The 14366-nt window shown below is 36.1% G+C and overlaps 4 long non-coding RNA genes across 6 annotated transcripts; all 4 read left to right on the top strand.

The window, feature by feature from the left end:
• The first annotated feature begins 664 nt into the window (after positions 1–664).
• On the top strand, positions 665–3327 carry LOC137238209 (uncharacterized). Of its 3 annotated transcripts, none has more exons than XR_010949134.1 (4): positions 665–2768; positions 2822–2925; positions 3002–3149; positions 3214–3327. It is a non-coding gene; the product is annotated as an uncharacterized lncRNA (long non-coding RNA). The 3 variants fall into 3 exon arrangements; XR_010949136.1 differs by having other exon boundaries at positions 2822–2916; XR_010949133.1 differs by having other exon boundaries at positions 2822–3149.
• A 9-nt stretch (positions 3328–3336) lies between these two features.
• LOC137238217 (uncharacterized) lies at positions 3337–5850 on the top strand. The gene is made up of 4 exons (XR_010949137.1): positions 3337–3797; positions 3859–4280; positions 4340–4622; positions 4704–5850. It is a non-coding gene; the product is annotated as an uncharacterized lncRNA (long non-coding RNA).
• A 154-nt stretch (positions 5851–6004) lies between these two features.
• LOC137238221 (uncharacterized) lies at positions 6005–8282 on the top strand. Its single transcript, XR_010949139.1, has 3 exons — positions 6005–7223; positions 7289–7689; positions 7748–8282. It is a non-coding gene; the product is annotated as an uncharacterized lncRNA (long non-coding RNA).
• Positions 8283–11495: 3213 nt separating this feature from the next.
• On the top strand, positions 11496–12977 carry LOC137238223 (uncharacterized). The gene is made up of 4 exons (XR_010949140.1): positions 11496–11591; positions 11656–12239; positions 12302–12717; positions 12777–12977. It is a non-coding gene; the product is annotated as an uncharacterized lncRNA (long non-coding RNA).
• The last annotated feature ends 1389 nt before the right edge of the window (positions 12978–14366 follow it).

The following is a 14366-nucleotide window of genomic DNA, read 5'->3' on the forward strand; positions in this document are numbered from 1 at the left end:
TGAAATCGTTTAACACAACAAGCTTGCTTTAAGTAACTTTTCGAAACATTTACAGAAATGCCTGTTGGGTATGTATATAAGAACTGAAATGAAAATGTTGAACCTTATTTAAATTTTGAAGGAAAAAATTTCCATAGTTTTAAAGGATAGTATTTATTATATATATATTTATATACATTTATTGAATACAAAAATTTAATTGAATTCCAGTCATATTTGTAATAACTGCAGTACCTTTGTTTAGTATATTTATTTTTAAATCCTATAAATTTAATTATACAAATAATGTAATGATTTTAGCTAATAAATAAAAAAAAAGACTGATACAAATTGCTATCCTTTTTATCTGTTATCTTACAGGTGCATATCGTTAGCTTAATTCACAAAGGCCCTAACCAATAGATTTTTTACAGATGTTGGTATGATATATTCAAAAACACCCCAGTAAAAATATGAAGAAATTAGAACCAACAACAACGGTGTTTAAAAAGTATTTTCTCCATGTATTGAATATACTAATGTAAGGTTTTTGCTTTTCCTGAGAAATTTTTTGAGAAATTTTGTTGTAACCAAAATGAAATGTTAACAACAAGTAAAATATTTGCCACGATGAAAGTTGGCGTTATGTTAGTATACAAGAGGTGGGAAAACTTTTTTTCTTGGAAACACGGGGTGGCACCTTTAAAACCTTGTCCCAGCTAGTTTCGTTTCACTTAAATAATAAGCGTTTTTTGTCTTTACCCCAAGTGATGTCGGCAAGAGATTCTGAGATTTTATTATGGCGCTATATATGTTAGGAACAATTGCAGTAGTATTCTCCCCAAATTTTTGGGTGTAAGACAGTCGGTAGCGTAATGCCATCACCATGGCTGTTGAATGTGGTCGACATTTGGCGCGTCCATAATGTAAATAAGGTCGCCGATGCTTTGGTCGGTGACAATGTCAGGTTGCCTAATTCTTCTGGGTTTAGATGTTCCTGACTTGCACCGATGCTTGCCGACCAGGCATAATTTGCGGTCAACCTTTTGAGACAGGTCTAACGCAGCAAGTACTGTCCAATGGTGGGGTATTTGTTTTAATCAGCAACATTTTTGCTTGTTAATTGCGTTTAGCGCGATGGTAGTACTATGTAGTTTTCGAAATCTATGCTGATGATTGGCAAGACGCAAATTTGCAGTGAAATACGGAAGCAGAATGGCTTCAAGTGTCTTGGCTACTGGCGATAGGAGATATATCGGATTTGATAAGAATCTGTTAGCTGGTTTTCCAGGCTTTAATAGCGGAACCACGCCGGCAATTTTCCATTTTTCGGGGATGACGAAAGTGGACAGGGACAGATTGAAGACATGCGCTAGATAATTCAATCCCTCTTTGCCTAGTTTTTTGAGCATCGGCATGGCTATGCCCTATATGCCTACTGATTTAGATGGTTTAGCATGAGCGATATAATCTTAAATCTCTTTGGCGGTAATGGTAATTGGTTACGTGCTGTGTTTATGCTTGTGTGCGCATCTGTTGGCCCGCCGTCTGGCTTTGTCAACCGTAGAATGCATTACATATTGTCGGCAGAAAGCGCATCCGACAGCACTTTATCGCCAAAGACGATGGAAATTTTGTCATTGTGCTTAGTCGGGTTCGATAGGGACTTTACGGTAGACTATAGCTTACCTACACCGGCAGAGAGGTTGCAATTCTTTAAATGCTACTCCGATTTCGCCCGTTTGTTTTCATCCACTAGCAATCTTAAGCGTTGGTTTATATCCCTTATTTAGGGGTCGCGTGGTCGTATTGTCTTATAAGGTCACGTTCTCTCGCTAAATTTGTGGCCTGCGCTGGAAAATGTGGCCGGATTTTCGATGTTCCTCAGGCGGAAATAAAACGACGCGAAGCGTTACCATCGGCTGCCAGTTGACGCAGTTAACGAGTCCTGCAACACGATTGAGATTTCTGCCGAGCAATGACAGCTTCCTACCATACGCACGGGATGTCCGCCTTTATCGAGTAGAACGCTATTTCGCCTTTCTGTCCGTCTGTAGATCAGAATGCCATAGATCGTGGTGGGCCATTCCTATTATGCAATTTTTTCCGGTGAGTAGTGCGCTGATTTCAGAGCGGTATACACTGGGGCAGCAGGTGACAGGAGGGATGCAGATATTGATAATTTCAAGTTTTTGTTATAACAGTACTTCGCCCTAACCAATAAGCTCTATCACTCGAAGAAATATCAAGGAAACTAATGTTGTAGTTTTTTAGAGTTGAAACCATGGAGCCGGAACTACTTTTCTTTTTAGAAAGTTCCGACCAAGACGTAGATGGGCATGACCAGAAGGTTGTAAGACAGCACCTAAAAGACAAAAGCAATCCTCTTTCTTTGTCTTAAAATGCGTAAGTTCGTTTATAATTTCACTGTAACTTCAACATTTGGGAACTGTTACCGAATTGTTTATTTAACTGGCTAATTTTTAGGTTCATTAAAAGGTTTCGTAATTATGTCCTGAGAAATACAAATTTCAATTGCCATTCCTCAGCAGCTGCACCGCCCATCCTCCAGTTGGCGGTAACGCTTTCATTTCTTGGAAGTGGCAGTTACCAGCGAGCTGTAGGGGACGATTACCTAATGGGAATGAGTCAAAGGTTGGTTTCAAAATTGAGCACCCGAGTAGCGACTGAAATAGAAAGAAAACTATGTCCAGAACATATCTGTTTTATACCGGAGAGTCTGACTGGCTGTATGGAATGGTTCTACGAGAAGTATAAGATACCACGAGGTGAGAAAATGAAATATTTTTTTTGGATGCGCCTACACTTTTCCCTCCTACAGCAATTGGATGTATTGACGGTACCCATATTGGCCTGCAGAAACCCAGCGAAAACGAACATATGTTTTTTAGTCGCAAGGGATTTCATAGTTTAAATGTAATGATTGTAAGAAGAATATAAACTTCGAAGAATATAATGGTCAAAGGAATTATTTTATACGTATAAATGTATCTTGCTGCAGATATGCAATCAACAATACAAAATTAATGCAATAAATGCTAGATATGGAGGGGCTGCCCATGATTCTTTTGTATGGGAGCAATCAGAGCAAAGAATAATGCTAGAAGAGAAATTTGAAATAAATTCTAACAATAATTCGTAGTTACTTGGTATGTATTTTTTAGTCAACTAGTATGAACTATGGGCATTTATTCTCTACTTTCATTTAATTAGGTGATTCCGGGTATCCACTTAAACCTTGGTGTATAACCCCATACAGAAATCCTGCGGACGATTCAAGTGAGAGTGTATTTAATGCGGTTCACTCAAAAGCCAGATGTATGGTGGAAAGAACAATTGGTATTTACAAAGGGCGGTGGAAAATACTATGCAACGATAAGCGCGGAGGATATGACCCACAAAAGGTGGCAATGTTTTCCAACGTTTGCGCAGCTCTACACAACATATGTATGGAATTTAAAGTCCCTTTTAACCAACCAAGTGTAACTGCAAATAATGTTGCTGTGAATGATATTGATATAGGCGAGCACACACAAATTTTAAGAATTGGTCAAAACATTCGAAACCAAATAAAGCAATCCCTTATTAATTAAAATACAAATGGCCGATCACAAAAGTTAATATACAGGCGTCTTTTCTGAAATTCTTAGCAAGTTTGGCTTAAGACGAAATAATTTCGCTCTTTTTCAAAAAAGTGTGTCAATATACACATAATATAGGCAATGTAAGTTGAGAACTTTCCAATGGAGTGGCTCTGGCACAAGCCTTACACCAATTCGCTCCAGACGTTTTTACAGGTAAGTTTGAGAAATTCAGGAGAAATAACTAAAAAACTATAATAATCCCGCCCGTTTACAGATGCTTGGTTGTCTTAAATAAACACAGGAATAAATTGGCGCTTGACGATGAGCATTTAAAGAAAGTTATTGAAGGAGTATATGATTATTACAGCGATGTATTAAGTTATTCATTAGCAGATTTTCCTCAACCTGATGCTCAACATATTTCCGAAAAATGTGATCCTTCTGAGCTAGAGCGTTGTTTACAGGTTGTACTACGTTGCGCAGTAAATTGTACTGCCAAGCAAATTATATACGACAAATAACGTGCTTAGTGGAATCAATTCAAGCTAATATAATGCCAGCACTGCAAGATCTTGTGTCAACTTGGCTTGGAGAGTGTACATCTCGTAGTTCGTCAAGTATAGCTAATTTCGATTATAAAATATTGCAGTAAGAACGAGATGCTTTGCTCAAAAGTGTTTTGAATCTGATAAAAAGGTATTTGGTGGAATTGAGTTTTACTTAAAAAAGGTTATATTAAATTTCATATTTTACAGATTTTATTACTCATAGAAGAAAAATCTAACATGTAACAAGAGCTTAATAAACTGCATTATGAAGTTCATCGGGTGGAAAATACAACTGCTCAAATTGGTGATGATGGCGTATCACTGGTTCCAGTTCAAGCTGGTTCTGTACGTTATCCTGAACTTCGTGACAGCTCGATCGAATGGAAGAAGACCTTAAACAATCAGCTGCTGCACGAGAGGACCTGAAATTAAAGTTCAGCAGCAAGAAAATGAAACTCAAACAATAAAACAGCGTAATGACGAGCTGATAGTAAATATCGTCCATATTTATAATGCAACCAAAGATTTGCTATTTTCATTAACGTATTAATTTTATCTTTTTGCATTAAAGAAAAACACGTCTGAGTTAATACAGCTTTAAGATGAAGTTGACGTGCTTGGATAATCCAACGATAAATTGAAAGAGCGCGAAATCCAATCAGAAACATATAAGAAAAGACTCAAGAATATAACGATTTATTTCATAAATTCGTGGAATTTGTAAACTTTAAACTGGCTTAATTCTTATTATATATAGACATATAATTTTCTAAAAAAATTATGAAAAATATTTAAGTGAAACGAAACTAGCTGGGACAAAGTTTTAAAGGCGCCACCCCGTGTTTCCAAGAAAAAAAGGTGGGATTTTCCCACCTCTTGTATACTAACATAACGCCAACTTTCATCGTAGCAAATATCTTACTTGTTGCTAACATTTCATTTTGGCTACAACAAAATTTCTCAAAAAATTTCCCAGGAAAAGCAAAAACCTTACATTACTATATTCAATACAAGGAGAAATTACTTTTTAAAACACCGTTGTTGTTGGTTCTAATTTTATATAAATATATATATAAACATTTATTGAATACAAAAATTTAATTGAATTCCAGTCATATTTGTAAAAACTGCAGTGCCTTTGTTTAGTATAGTTACTTTTAAATACTATAAATTTAGTTATACAAATAATGTAATGATTTCAGCTAATAAATAAAAAAAGGCTGATAAAAATTGCTATCCCTTATCTGTTATCGTACAGGTGCATATCGTTAGCCTAATTCACAAAGGCCCTAACCAATGGATTTTTTACAGATTGTGGTATAATATATTCAAATACACCCCAGTAAAAATATGGAAAAATTAGAACCAACAACAACGGTGTTTTAAAAAATAATTTCTCCATGTATTGAATATACTAATGTAAGGTTTTTGCTTTTCCTGAGGAATTTTGTTGTAACCAAAATGAAATATTAACAACAAGTAAAATATTTGCTACGATGAAAGTTGGCGTTATGTTAGTATACAAGAGGTGGGAAAACTTTTTCTTGGAAACACGGGGTGGCGCCTTTAAAACCTTGTCCCAGCTAGTTTCGTTTCACTTAAATAATAAGCGTTTTTTGTCTTTACCCCAAGTGATGTCGGCAAGAGATTCTAAGATTTTATTATGGCGCTATATATGTTAGTAACAATTGCAGTTGCATTCTCCCCAAATTTTTGAGTGTAAGACAGTCGGTAGCGTAATGCCATCACCATGGATGTTGAATGTGGTAGACATTTGGCGCGTCCATAATGTAAATAAGGTCGCCGATGCTTTCGTCGGTGACAATGTCAGGTTGCTTAATTCTTCTGGGTTTAGATGTTATGTTCCTGACTTGCACCGATGCTTGCCGACCAGGCATAATTTGCGGTCAACCTTTTGAGACAGGTCTAACGCAACAAGTACTGTCCAATGGTGGGGTATTTGTTTTAATCAGCAACATTTTTGCGTGTTGCGTTTAGCGCGATGGTAGTACTATGTAGTTTTCAAAATCTATGCTGATGATTGGCAAGACGCAAATTTGCAGTGAAATACTGAAGCAGAATCGCTTCAAGTGTCTTGGCTACTGGCGATAGGAGATATATCGGATGATAAGAATCTGTTAGCTGGTTTTCCAGGCTTTAATAGCGGAACCACCCCGGTAATTTTCCATTTTTCGGGGATGACGAAAGTGGACAGGGACAGATTGAAGACATGCGCTAGATAATTAAATCGCTCTTTGCCTAGTTTTTTGAGCATCGGCATGCCTATGCCCTATGGGCCTACTGATTTAAATGGTTTAGCATGAACGATATAATCTTAAATCTCTTTGGCGGTAATGGTAATTGGTTACGTGCTGTGTTTATGCTTGTGTGCGCATCTGTTGGCCCGCCGTCTGGCTTTGTCAACCGTAGAATGCATTACATATTGTCGGCAGAAAGCGCATCCGACAGCACTTTATCGCCAAAGACGATGGAAATTTTGTCATTGTGCATTAAACCTTGTCCACTTAAACCTTGGTGTATAACCCCATACAGAAATCCTGCGGACGATTCAAGTGAGAGTGTATTTAATTCGGTTCACTCAAAAGCCAGATGTATGGTGGAGAAAACAATTGGTATTTACAAAGGGCGGTGGAAAATACTATGCAACGATAAGCGCGGAGGATATGACCCACAAAAGGTGGCAATGTTTTCCAACGTTTGCGCAGCTCTACACAACATATGTATGGAATTTAAAGTCCCTTTTAACCAACCAAGTGTAACTGCAAATAATGTTGCTGTGAATGATATTGATATAGGCGAGCACACACAAATTTTAAGAATTGGTCAAAACATTCGAAACCAAATAAAGCAATCCCTTATTAATTAAAATACAAATGGCCGATCACAAAAGTTAATATACAGGCGTCTTTTCTGAAATTCTTAGCAAGTTTGGCTTAAGACGAAATAATTTCGCTCTTTTTCAAAAAAGAGTGTCAATATACACATAATATAGGAAATGTAAGTTGAGAACTTTTCAATGGAGTGGCTCTGGCACAAGCCTTACACCAATTCGCTCCAGACGTTTTTACAGGTAAGTGTGAGAAATTCAGGAGAAATAACTAAAAAAAAACTATAATAATCCTTTTACGTTTACAGATGCTTGGTTGTCTTAAATAAACACAGGAATAAATTGGCGCTTGACGATGAGCATTTAAAGAAAGTTATTGAAGGAGTATATGATTATTACAGCGATGTATTTCCTCAACCTGATGCTCAACATATTTCTGAAAAATGTGATCCTTCTGAGCTCGAGCGTTGTTTACAGGTTGTACTACGTTGCGCAGTAAATTGTGCTGCCAAGCAAATTATATACGACAAATAACGTGCTTAGTGGAATCACTTCATGCTAATATAATGCCAGCACTGCAAGATCTTGTGTCAACTTGGCATGGAGAGTGTACATCTCGTAGTTCGTCAAGTATAGCTAATTTCGATTATAAAATATTGCAGTAAGAACGAGATGCTTTGCTCAAAAGTGTTTTGAATCTGATAAAAAGGTATTTGGTGGAATTGAGTTTTACTTAAAAAAGGTTATTTTAAATTCATATTTTACAGATTTTATTACTCATAGAAGAAAAATTTAACATGTAACAAGAGCTTAATAAACTGCAGTATGAAGTTCATCGGTTGGAAAATACAACTGCTCAAATTGGTGATGATGGTGTATCACTGGCTCCAGTTCAAGCTGGTTCTGTACGTTATCCTGAACTTGGTGACAGCTCGATCGAATGGAAGAAGACCTTAAACAATCAGATGCTGCACGAGAGGACCTGAAATTAAAGGTTCAGCAGCAAGAAAATGAAATTCAAACAATAAAACAGCGTAATGACGATCTGATAGTAAATATCGTCCATATTTATAATGCAACCAAAGATTTGCTATTTTCATTAACGTATTAATTTTATCTTTTTGCATTAAAGAAAAACACATCTGAGTTAATACAGCTTTAAGATGAAGTTAACGTGCTTGGATAATCCAACGATAAATTGAAAGAGCGCGAAATCCAATCAGAAACATATAAGAAAAGACTCAAGAATATAACGATTTATTTCATAAATTCATGGAATTTGTAAACTTTAAACTGGCTTAATTCTTATTATATATAGACATATAATTTTCTAAAAAAATTATGAAAATTATTTAAGTGAAACGAAACTAGCTGGGACAAGGTTTTAAAGGCGCCACCCCGTGTTTCCAAGAAAAAAAGTTGGGATTTTCCCACCTCTTGTATACTAACATAACGCCAACTTTCATCGTAGCAAATATCTTACTGGTTGCTAACATTTCATTTTGGCTACAACAAAATTTCTCAAAAAATTTCTCAGGAAAAGCAAAAACCTTACATTACTATATTCAATACAAGGAGAGATTACTTTTTAAAACACCGTTGTTGTTGGTTCTAATTTTATATATATATATATATATAAACATTTATTGAATACAAAAATTTAATTGAATTCCAGTCATATTAGTAAGAACTGCAGTACCTTTGTTTAGTATAGTTACTTTTAAATACTATAAATTTAGTTATACAAATAATGTAATGATTTCAGCTAATAAATAAAAAAAGGCTGATAAAAATTGCTATCCCTTATCTGTTATCGTACAGGTGCATATCGTTAGCTTAATTCACAAAGGCCCTAACCAATGGATTTTTTACAGATTGTGGTATAATATATTCAAATACACCCCAGTAAAAATATGAAAAAATTAGAACCAACAACAACGGTGTTTTAAAAAATAATTTCTCCATGTATTGAATATACTAATGTAACGTTTTTGCTTTTCCTGAGAAATTTTGTTGTAACCAAAATGAAATGTTAGCAACAAGTAAAATATTTGCTACGATGAAAGTTGGCGTTATGTTAGTATACAAGAGGTGGGAAAACTTTTTCTTGGAAACACGGGGTGGCGCCTTTAAAACCTTGTCCCAGCTAGTTTCGTTTCACTTAAATAATAAGCGTTTTTTGTCTTTACCCCAAGTGATGTCGGCAAGAGATTCTAAGATTTTATTATGGCGCTATATATGTTAGGAACAATTGCAGTTGCATTCTCCCCAAATTTTTGGGTGTAAGACAGTCGGTAGCGTAATGCCATCACCATGGATGTTGAAGGTGGTCGACACTTGGCGCGTCCATAATGTAAATAAGGTCGCCGATGCTTTGGTCGGTGACAATGTCAGGTTGCTTAATTCTTCTGGGTTTAGATGTTATGTTCCTGACTTGCACCGATGCTTGCCGACCAGGCATAATTTGCGGTCAACCTTTTGAGACAGAGCTAACGCAACAAGTACTGTCCAATGGTGCGGTATTTGCTTTAATCAGCAACATTTTTGCGTGTTAATTGTGTTTAGCGCGATGGTAGTACTATGTAGTTTTCGAAATCTATGCTGATGATTGGCAAGACGCAAATTTGCAGTGAAATACGGAAGCAGAATGGCTTCAAGTGTCTTGGCTACTGGCGATAGGAGATATATCGGATGATAAGAATCTGTTAGCTGGTTTTACAGGCTTTAATAGCGGAACCACCCCGGCAATTTTCCATTTTTCGGGGATGACGAAAGTGGACAGGGACAGATTGAAGACATGCGCTAGATAATTAAATCCCTCTGCCTAGTTTTTTGAGCATCGGCATGGCTATGCCCTAGGGGCCTACTGATTTAGATGGTTTAGCATGAACCATATAATCTTAAATCTCTTTGGCGGTAACGGTAATTGGTTACGTGCTGTGTTTATGCTTGTGTGCGCATCTGTTGGCCCGCCGTCAGGCTTTGTCAACCGTAGAATGCATTACATATTGTCGGCAGAAAGCGCATCCGACAGCACTTTATCGCCAAAGACGATGGAAATTTTGTCATTGTGCTTAGTCGGGTTCGATAGGGACTTTACGGTAGACCATAGCTTACCTACACCGGCAGAGAGGTTGCAATTCTTTAAATGCTACTCCGATTTCGCCCGTTTGTTTTCATCCACTAGCAATCTTAAGCGTTGGTTTATATCCCTTATTTGGGGGTCGCGTGGTCGTATTGTCTTATAAGGTCACGTTCTCTCGCTAAATTTGTGGCCTCCGCTGGAAAATGTGGCCGTATTTTCGATGTTCTTCAGGCGGAAATAAAACGACGCGAAGCGTTACCATCGGCTGCCAGTTGACGCAGTTAACGAGTCCTGCAACACGATTGAGATTTCTGCCGAGCAATGACAGCTTCCTACCATACGCACGGGATGTCCGCCTTTATCGAGTAGAACGCTATTTTGCCTTTCTGTCCGTCTGTAGATCAGAATGCCATAGATCGTGGTGGGCCATTCCTATTATGCAATTTTCTCCGGTGAGTAGTGCGCTGATTTCAGGGCGGTATACACAGGGGCAGCAGGTGTCAGGAGGGATACAGATATTGATAATTTCTAGTTTTTGTTATAACAGTACTTCGCCCTAACCAATAACCTCTATCACTCGAAGAAATATCAAGGAAACTAATGTTGTAGTTTTTTAGAGTTGAAAACATGGGGCCGGAACTACTTTTCTTTTTAGAAAGTTCCGACCAAGACGTAGATGGGCATGACCAGAAGGTTGTAAGACAGCAGCTAAAAGACAAAAGCAATCCTCTTTCTTTGTCTTAAAATGCGTAAGTTCGTTTATAATTTCACTGTAACTTCAACATTTAGGAACTGTTACCGAATTGTTTATTTAACTGGCTAATTTTTAGGTTCATTAAAAGGTTTCGTCTTAATAAAGCAGCATTTAATTATGTCCTGAGGAATACAAATTTCAATTGCCATTCCTCAGCAGCTGCACCGCCCATCCTCCAGTTGGCGGTAACGCTTTCATTTCTTGGAAGTGGCAGTTACCAGCGTAGGGGACGATTACCTAATGGGAATGAGTCAAAGGTTGGTTTCAAAATTGAACACCCGAGTAGCGACTGAAATAGAAATAAAACTATGTCCAGAACATATCTGTTTTATACCGGAGAGTCTGACTGGCTGTATGGAATGGTTCTACGAGAAGTATAAGATACCACGAGGTGAGAAAATGAAATATTTTTTTTGGATGCGCCTACACTTTGCCCTCCTACAGTAATTGGATGTATTGACGGTACCCATATTGGCCTGCAGAGACCCAGCGAAAACGAACATATGTTTTTTAATCGTAAGGGATTTCATAGTTTAAATATAATGATTGTAAGTAGAATATAAACTTCGAAGAATATAACGGTCGAAGGAATTATTTTATCCGTATAAATGTATCTTGCTACAGATATGCAATCAGCAATACAAAATTAATGCAATAAATGCTAGATATGGCGGGGCTGCATATGATTCCTTTGTATGGGAGCAATCAGAGCAAAGAATAATGCTAGAAGAGAAATTTGAAATAAATTCTAACAATAATTCGTAGTTACTTGGTATGTATTTTTTAGTCAACTAGTATGAACTATGGGCATTTATTCTCTACTTTCATTTAATTAGGTGATTCCGGGTATCCACTTAAACCTTGGTGTATAACCCCATACAGAAATCCTGCGGACGATTCAAGTGAGAGTGTATTTAATGCGGTTCACTCAAAAGCCAGATGTATGGTGGAGAGAACAATTGGTATTTACAAAGGGCGGTGGAAAATACTATGCAACGATAAGCGCGGAGGATATGACCCACAAAAGGTGGCAATGTTTTCCAACGTTTGCGCAGCTCTACACAACATATGTATGGAATTTAAAGTCCCTTTTAACCAACCAAGTGTAACTGCAAATAATGTTGCTGTGAATGATATTGATATAGGCGAGCACACACAAATTTTAAGAATTGGTCAAAACATTCGAAACCAAATAAAGAAATCCCTTATTAATTAAAATACAAATGGCCGATCACAAAAGTTAATATACAGGCGTCTTTTCTGAAATTCTTAGCAAGTTTGGCTTAAGACGAAATAATTTCGCTCTTTTTCAAAAAAGTGTGTCAATATACACATAATATAGGCAATGTAAGTTGAGAACTTTCCAATGGAGTGGCTCTGGCACAAGCCTTACACCAATTCGCTCCAGACGTTTTTACAGGTAAGTGTGAGAAATTCAGGAGAAATAACTAAAAAAACTATAATAATCCCGCCCGTTTACAGATGCTTGGTTGTCTTAAATAAACACAGGAATAAATTGGCGCTTGACGATGAGCATTTAAAGAAAGTTATTGAAGGAGTATATGATTATTACAGCGATGTATTAAGTTATTCATTAGCAGATTTTCCTCAACCTGATGCTCAACATATTTCCGAAAAATGTGATCCTTCTGAGCTCGAGCGTTGTTTACAGGTTGTACTACGTTGCGCGGTAAATTGTGCTGCCAAGCAAATTATATACGACAAATAACGTGCTTAGTGGAATCACTTCAAGCTAATACAGCACTGCAAGATCTTGAGTCAACTTGGCATGGATAGTGTACATCTCGTAGTTCGTCAAGTATAGCTAATTTCGATTATAAAATATTGCAGTAAGAACGAGATGCTTTGCTCAAAAGTGTTTTGAATCTGATAAAAAGGTATTTGGTGGAATTGAGTTTTACTTAAAAAGGGTTATTTTAAATTTCATATTTTACAGATTTTATTACTCATAGAAGAAAAATCTAACATGTAACAAGAGCTTAATAAACTGCAGTATGAAGTTCATCGGTTGGAAAATACAACTGCTCAAATTGGTAATGATGGTATATCACTGGTTCCAGTTCAAGCTGGTTCTGTAGGTTATCCTGAACTTCGTGACAGCTCGATCGAATGGAAGAAGACCTTAAACAATCAGATGCTGCACGAGAGGACCTGAAATTAAAGGTTCAGCAGCAAGAAAATGAAATTCAAACAATAAAACAGCGTAATGACGATCTGATAGTAAATATCGTCCATATTTATAATGCAACCAAAGATTTGCTATTTTCATTAACGTATTAATTTTATCTTTTTGCATTAAAGAAAAACACATCTGAGTTAATACAGCTTTAAGATGAAGTTGACGTGCTTGGATAATCCAACGATAAATTGAAAGAGCGCGAAATCCAATCAGAAACATATAAGAAAAGACTCAAGAATATAACTATTTATTTCATAAATTCGTAGAATTTGTAAACTTTAAACTGGCTGAATTCTTATTATATATAGACATATAATTTTCTAAAAAAATTATGAAAATTATTTAAGTGAAACGAAACTAGCCGGGACAAGGTTTTAAAGGCGCCACCCCGTGTTTCCAAGAAAAAAAGTTGGGATTTTCCGACCTCTTGTATGCTAACATAACGCCAACTTTCATCGTAGCAAATATCTTACTTGTTGCTAACATTTCATTTTGGCTACAACAAAATTTCTCAAAAAATTTCTCAGGAAAAGCAAAAACCTTACATTACTATATTCAATACAAGGAGAAATTACTTTTTAAAACACCGTTGTTGTTGGTTTAATTTTATATATATATATATATATAAACATTTATTGAATACAAAAATTTCTTGAATTGCAGTCATATTTGTAAAAACTGCAGTACCTTTGTTTAGTATAGTTACTTTTGAATACTATAAATTTAGTTATACAAATAATGTAATGATTTCAGCTAATAAATAAAAAAAGGCTGATAAAAATTGCTATCCTTTATCTGTTATCGTACAGGTGCATATCGTTAGCTTAATTCACAAAGGCCCTAACCAATGGATTTTTTACAGATTGTGGTATAATATATTCAAATGCACCCCAGTAAAAATATGAAAAAATTAGAACCAACAACAACGGTGTTTTAAAAAATTATTTCTCCATGTATTGAATATACTAATGTAAGGTTTTTGCTTTTCCTGAGAAATTTTTTGAGAAATTTTGTTGTAACCAAAATGAAATGTTAACAAGTAAAATATTTGCTACGATGAAAGTTGGCGTTATGTTAGTATACAAGAGGTGGGAAAATCCCAAATTTTTTTCTTGGAAACACGGGGTGGCGCCTTTAAAACCTTGTCCCAGCTAGTTCCGTTTCACTTAAATAATTTTCGTTATTTTTTTAAAAAATTATATGTCAATATATAATAAGAATTAAGCCAGTTTAAAGTTTACAAATTCCACGAATTTATGAAATAAATCGTTATATTATTCAGTATTTTTTTTGTATGTTTCTGATTGGATGTGGCACTATTTCAATTTATCGTTGGATTCTCTAAGC

The sequence above is a fragment of the Eurosta solidaginis genome, chromosome 1 (genome assembly GCF_040869045.1).
Source record: "Eurosta solidaginis isolate ZX-2024a chromosome 1, ASM4086904v1, whole genome shotgun sequence".
NCBI lineage: Eukaryota > Metazoa > Arthropoda > Insecta > Diptera > Tephritidae > Eurosta > Eurosta solidaginis.